The following is a 7,823-nucleotide window of genomic DNA, read 5'->3' as shown; positions in this document are numbered from 1 at the left end:
TGGGTTTTCCGTTCCACAATTCATTATTTCTCTTGGTGTTTCTAATAAGGCTTGTGCAGTCTCGATCATTCTCTGGCACATTTCAAGTCTCTGGTTTTCCAATTCCGCGTTTGGGTATGTCATCCACCTCTGTTCTTGTGTTTGGTTGTTCTTTAACCTAGCTTCGTAAGTGCTCATCAGTGCGTCCAATGGTTCGTGTACTTTGTCGACTAGCACTGATCCCCCTGAGCTTAAGCTCGTTGTTTCTTTGATACTCTTTTGTTTCGTTCTTTCCGGGCTCATCTCTCGTTTCCCGTTTTGACTCTCAAGTTTTTCTAATCTATCTTTAGTTTGCTTTAGTTCCTCAGCTAGAATAGCGTCTTCACGTTCTTTTCTCAACTTCATGCGTTCTTTTCTAGCTTTCTATGTGTTTCTCTGACTCCGCGGTCCTTGACTAACCACTTCAGTCGCTAAATTTCCATTTTCAGGTTCTCTAGTGGTTTTCTTAGCTTGAGCTCTAGTAACAACTTGCGTTGGTATCAAAGTTTCATTTTCGGACCCACTGCTGGTAGGAATAGTTTCTAGCATATTCAATGTCGTCTTTTACACTTTGTTTGGATTCTTTGAACAATCCTCAATGAAGTGAGTAACCCCACACTCAGTGCAATAAGCGTTAATTCTAATGATTTCCGTATGTGGACAAACATTCATCAGATGGTCACCTCCACACTTGTAACAGGGTCCTAGTGTTGGTCTTGGTCCCACTTGATTCGTCCTTTGTGGATAGGATGGTATTTGTCCTGTTAACCCTCCATGAGCTATGAACATCAATGTTCTTGCATCCAAATTGTATCTCTCTCCATCAGAAGCACTTGTAACTGTTGGTGTTCCAACATTCCCAATCATGCCCCATGGTTCTGGTTGTTTGGGTTCTTCTGGTGGGTAATACACAGTTGGAGACATGTGTGCACCAGATTCTTCATAATAGGCTTGAACAGGCACTAAGGCTTGTTCTTCCTGATTCTCTAAGGTTGGTGCATATCTAATGCCCACTGGTCTTGCTCCTGGTAAAGGTGGTTGTTGTCCCAATACCGGTTGCGGTCTTTCTATCCCCATAGGTCCTGGTACATTTCCCGTTGGGTATCGAGGTACTGGATGTACCTGAGGTGGTGCTAATTGAGCAGGAGGTGCATACTGACGCTCCCTTACATACCCTTTGTTGTAATAGCACTCCTTTGTTGGATGGTTTGTGCATTTTTGTTCAATAGCACACCATTTCAGTGGTTTTGGCAATGGTTTTTGGTATGGTGCCATCCTTTTTAGAGCATCTTCTATCATTTGCTCTACATTTGGCATGGTTGTTGTTTGAACATTCTTTTTAGTGGTAGTCCCGCTCGCTACGGAGGAAGAGCTACTGGATGCAAAATCTGTATCCGCTAACACCTCTCCATAAACCGTACAGTTATCCACTAAGTACAATGCTTCTCTCGTTACTTGCTCGAAACTTGTACAAGCTTTCAAGTGAAAGTCCTTCTTGAGAGTGTCGTTTCTCAATCCTTCAATAAAGAGAACAGATAGTCTATCATCTTGTGGTCGTTCACGTACTGGACATCTCTCAATGTATTGTTTGAAGCGAAGTGAAGCTTCCTTCACTTTTTCGTGTTCTCTCTGTTTAAAAGCATATATTTGTGAGACAGTATTGTGCTTAATCCCTCGTTTTGAGAATTCCTCAGCAAACTCTCTTAGCAAATCGTCAATGTCATGGAATCCCCCTCTATTCAGTGGTTGAAACCATGTCAATGCCATACCTTCTAGAGTAAGACCAAATCCCTCGTATTGTGTATGGAAATCTGTTATCTGCTCAGCTCTTAAGACTTGCTTAAAGAGTGACACATGTGCATACGGATCTCCTGAACCACCATACTTCTTTGGCATACACTTGGCTACTTGAGATGGTCTCATACTTCTATGGTCTGCTACCAATCTCATTGCTCCTGTGTCTCGGCTAAAGCTTTCTCTAGCATCATGGACTTCATGGGTAACCCTTGTCGGTTCCCCTGCCCTGAGTCTACTACTAGGAGGTAAATGTGATGGTTCCGCTTCAAACCTTGGACCTGAAGTGGTATATGTGGGGATTGGAACTGCACTACCTCGATTCGTATCCATTGACTCTCTGGAATGTAATGATCCCATTGGTCCGGGCTTCGAGTACTGAGGTTGACTGAAAGAGTCAGCAGCTTGAGTTCTTTGTCCTCCTGTTGTCATTGGGTTTTGCACTCCATTTGTTGGTGCTGGTCTTTGTGAGCTAGAAGTAACATAATACTGATGTAGTGGTCCCCCAAAGTATGTATATCCTTCTAATTCTTTCTTGCCCATTGTTGAGTATTGCCTCCCATACTTGTCGTAAGCGGCAATTTTCACTTCCGATCCCTCTGTGTAGGTAAAGACATAAAGTCTTTTTTGGTCTGTCAACTCTCCAGTGTAGGGTTCTTCACATCTATAATAGAGATCTTGCTCCCCATTATTATATTTGTATAGCCCCACATAGATGTTATCAGTGTTGATCCTTGTAGTTTCATTCTCTCTTCTTAACCTCGCATCAGGGAAGTTCATTATTGGTGCTTTCTCCTCAAGTTCTTCATCTACTTTGGCTTTGGTGCCCATCAATCCCCACTTGTCCACAATGATAGGGTTTAGGACTACCAAGTACATGGTACCCTCGTCATCTAGATATCTATCTCTGCTATAGCTCACAGGCACTAAGTCCTTGAACTCACTAGGGCTATCTTCTATCTTTACACAATAGCGGTCCATTCCATCTTTGTAGATCTTGGAACCTTGCTCATTGTCGTATTGGTATTTTATGAACAATAGCTTCATTGTGGCGGAAGGGTTTGATGGTCCTGCTGCCATATTTTCTTTGTTGTTCAGGTTCAAGTGTTCCAAGTGTTCGGTGAAAATCTCGTAAGATCTCTCCGAAGAAGTATCAGAAACACTTCTTCAAAGATCGGCTCTAATGGTTGCACCCAACTTTGGTTTACACTTCCCTCGGTTGATATGACACTTGCTTGTTCCCCTTGTTTTGGTTGGTTATTCTGGAGATTCCTGCCCGATCTCAAATTCATTGATTCCCCTAAAGGACTAACTTTTCTATCTAGGCAATTTGTTTTCCCAAGTTTTTGTGGTCAGAATTGATCCAAACTGATTGATACTTGGTCAATTGTTTAATCTTGTCAGTTGGACAACTTCAGTTTCATCAAGTGAGAATTTTGTTACAGTTATGCTGAAAAAGACATTATACGCGTATGATGTCTTTTTTTCACAGATTTGGACTATTTTGGTTATGCTCACTCTCAGTAGCCCCCTTATGCTCTGTCCACTCACAAAATTCAGTTTGAACTCCGTTTGAGCAAGTTATGGCTAATTTAGGCTTTTCTTGGCAACTTTCCGCTTTTGACTTGTTTTGGGTCAATTGTGATCCAAATGGGATGAAACTTGAAATATAACCTCTAGACAGCTATTACAATGGATCTGTGTTGGCAAAGTATCAAAATATGTCCAAAATTAGGTCAAAGACATCATACGCGTATGATGTCTTTTTCATCAATTTGGGTTAAGACTTGATATTTATGCTTTCTACAGTGTTTGTAAAAATCTTGTCAGGTCAGATATCAAAAATAAGCAGTGGATGTGCTAAAAGACATTATACGCTATGATGTCTTTTGTCCCAGATTTTGACTATTCTTGGTTTTAAGCCTTCTCCAATGTTTATAATTGAGTTTCAAGTGTTTTTGTCAGGTTTGAATGTAAAAACAAGATCTGAATCCAAAATTTCCTATTCTTTGCGTTTCTTGGACTTCGACTTGTCTTTTTGGGTTTCTTTGAGTGTTAATGCTCTTGTTTTAAGTTGAAATTAGGGTATAACCCCCCTTTTGAATACTCTGGTAAAGTCAAAATTTCTGTTTTGGTCTCTGTTTGGTCATTTAGACATCATACGCGTATGATGTCTAAAGTTGCAGATTTCCAGTTTTTTGGCACAGAATCCTTCCTAAAGCTTTCTCAAGTGCTCAGCAACTCCCAGATACACAGAAAATTTCTCTGACTTTTGTTTATTGCAAGTTTCACTACTAACTCGACAGTTTAGTGATCTAACATGCAATCAACCATATCAAGCAAATACTCCAATGATTACTAGCTCTAGATCAGGATCAAATGAAGTCCTACCTAAGCTATTCCTAATCATAAAATGGGTTTGGTAATTGTGATTTTAAAGAGATCCACTGCCACTCACGGACTAGCAAATTCTTCTTCTATCAACAACTACTCAACACCAACAAAACAACAAACAAATCTAAGCTAAACTAAAAATACTGTCAACACGGAAGACCCAGGAATACCCCACTTCCTAGTATCTCTCAAGATCTTCGGAGTCCACCACTCCTAGATCTTTTCTAACTAAAGTATACAAAGTAGTTTATACGACTCACCTCGTAGGATTAGTCTAAGGTCACCTACTTAGGGCTCTCGTCCCCGGCAGCGGCGCCAAATGTTAAGGCGGTTACGCCGCTAGCGAAAGCTAAATAGCGAGAACTCAACCAACAACAAAATTTGTCAGACGAGGACGGAGCTTGACCTACAGGCGCATGGAAACAACTAGGTGGGTGTCAAATCACCTACTCGACCTTCTAATGACAATCACTACTAAGGAAATCAAATCTAAGTTCTAAAATACGCAAGTGACTGAAATCCGTACTACGAATGAATGCTATACAAAACAGGATCTAGAATCATTGAATCAATCTCAAACTCAAGGGGAAGTCTATACACTAGGTAAGAACAACACCCTAAAGACTTGAACTGCAAAATCAACCTATAACCACTCTGTGCGGTAAACGCGTATGAAGACAGGCCGAAAAATACAAGTGATCGAAACTTGACCCCGATGGTACTAATGTGTAGCTCTACTCGTTGTGGTTCTATAGATATGCTGCACGCTCCATTCCAACACACGAGTTGGAAGAAAACTCACACCGAAGCTCGTAGGAACTTACCACACATAGAAGCCGATAGCGCGCACTCTTGGTATCTGTGCGTAGCTCTCGCCGTTGCTAACACAATGGCGGTGTCGCTTCTCCAATGGCGGCTCCGTAGCTCGTGTAGCAAGTAGATAAGACTCTCACACTCTCTCTCTCTCTCTCTCTCTCTCTCTCTCTCTCTCTCTCTCTCTCAGACACAGTCACGGCGCTCAAAAAACTCACTTTGATTAATAATCTCTCCTTAGGTTACAAAAACTTTGGCTTATATACCTCAGCCTTGGAGGTGAGAATCTCTAAATAATTACATTAGCAAGTGAAATTACTTCGGGATTACAAGTTGGAAACTCAATTGAGTCCCGTTACTTAATGAATGGCTCAAATCAAAATTAATGTCGGAAAGACATTTATTACAATCAATGGTTACAAAATGATGAGTGTGAGCAAAATGTGGGTGTGATCCTCTGCTGGCTCAACACCATGTGATCAGAAATTGTCAAGACTTGATGAAACTTGGCTAGTGACCTTAACTTGAGGTGCTTAATAGATCTGTGTCAAAGTTGGGACAAAAGTTTGCAAAAATTTACCTGGAGTAAACAATCGCGATTTTTTACTACTGCTATAAAAATTGAAAATTTTGCACATTTGAGTACGCCACAAGGTCAAGCATATCAAGTAGACCTCACAAATCAATTTTGGTGAAATTTGGATCACAAAAGTGAGACTTAAGCCAGATTCTTAAAATCAGAGTCCGCGGACACAAAATAGTTAATAAACTTGATCAGATTTTGTCCAAACTTAATGAAACTTGTCCAGGGACTTTAACAAGTTGTATACTTGCCAAACCAATCCAAAAAGTACAAAAAACGAGCAAAAGTAAATAATTGCGATTATTTACTACTCCTATCCAGGGACATCAGTTTTGACTTTTGAACTTGTGAAGTGTTAGACCAGCATAATACAAAGCCACTAGGAAATTTTGGGTTCAATCGGATTTAAACTGGTACATGTTCACTCAGTTTCTAGGTTGCAGATTAAACCTCTGATTCTTGCTAAAGTCGAATCTGAAAGTCAGTTGGACTCCCATAGCTCAATTTGAAGTGATACACATAGACCAATCACGAGAGTTAGCAAAAACTCTGCTGTCTTTATAGAAGAATAGCTAACTTGATCAAATTTGTACATGAATCAGGTTGCAAAGAAGAGGAATCATTGGCTTGACATAAAGTTGCAATTGAATCAAGTGGAAATTGACGACAAGTAAATCTAAAGGTAAGTACTCTATCCAGGGCTTCATAAGTCTATATGAACCTTAGATTTGGTCGTGTACTAGGAAATCAGGGCATACTTGGAGAAACCTCCAGTAGAGTATCCACCAAAGAAAGCGTGAATCAAGGAAATTTCTTGCACACAATTCTTGAAGAAGTCTCAGACACTTTATCAGATTCAACATCTGAAATGTCTTCTTACTCGACTCACTCGAAAACTGGAACGACAATGCGTTATGAGCATATACTCTCTTTTTACAAGACTAGCCGCCATGGAGCCATGTTTACTTGGACCCTAACAAGGAGTATTCTATTTGCATTGATGACCATGGTATTGAGTTCAAAGAAGAGATTAGGGCAAACAAACAAGGAAAAATGTACATGGACAGAAACGGAACTCAGTATGTACAGGTCAAAAACCCTGATGTGGTAGACAAATGGGGGTTAGAAGTAACCACCATAATCCCAGATATGTCAGCAAAAGAAGGACCACCAACTTTAGAATTTGAGGGATACAATCAAGTAGATTTGAAGCCTTTGAAACGGCTTAGTACGGATAATCCTAGGATCGGAGTCTATTGTTGGGAAGATAGAAACATAAAATATCTTTTATGGACTTCGCGTGCCAAATCACGACAACTAACGGCCATGAAGATCATCTATATCTTCAACATCAAAGATAAGGGATCAATAGACCTACCAACCAACCTGTTTAGGGATTGTTATAACAACAACTTTGTTATGATGACTCCTGAAGAGGTAGAACAAACCAAATACCAAGGGTATTCCATAAGGGATTGGATATTGGAACAAGGACCAGAAACAATTCCAAGAGATGAACACCGTGAGAGATCATTTGAGAGTAATGTTAGAAAACCAGAAACCACCTCAAAACGTAGAAAACCGGGTGACACTAAGGCCAGTCCAGGGCTACATGAGTCACTATTTCCAACAGACTTGTTTGAAGGACTCGGAACAGGACCAACTGCCAGGAGACCGGGAGTTGAACCAAACAGACGCGTCAGACCAGCTGATTTTAACAAATGGGTCAAAAAATACAGTGGATCAGGGGATCCATATGACCACTTAGCAAGATTTAAGCAAGTGCTAAGAGCAGAGTGTATATTCAATTTTCATACTCAATTCAAGGGGTTTGGAATGACATTAGAAGTAAAAGCATTGACATGGTTTCAAAACATTCCACCAAGGTCAATCATGGACTTGAACACATTAGCTCAAGGATTTGTAGCTGCTTGTTCCAAAACGGGGATCAAACATAATACGGTAGCTCAAATCTAAAGCTTTAAACAGAAACATGGTGAGTCTGTTAGGGATTGTGCCAATACATTGCCAAGGGCTAGAGATATTTGCAGAAGAACGACTTGTATCCTTGTTTCTAAAGGGACTACTAAACAAAGAACTTCATGCTATACTCTATAGTAAAAATCATACAACCCTAGAATACAATACATTGCCAGATGCCCAGGGCTAGAGATATTTGTAGAAGAACAACTTGTATCCTGTTTCAAAAGGGACTACTAAA

This window comes from Adiantum capillus-veneris, chromosome 3, assembly GCF_014529385.1.
Source record: "Adiantum capillus-veneris isolate H3 chromosome 3, ASM1452938v2, whole genome shotgun sequence".
Lineage (NCBI taxonomy): Eukaryota > Viridiplantae > Streptophyta > Polypodiopsida > Polypodiales > Pteridaceae > Adiantum > Adiantum capillus-veneris.
This window is presented reverse-complemented; position numbering follows the sequence as displayed.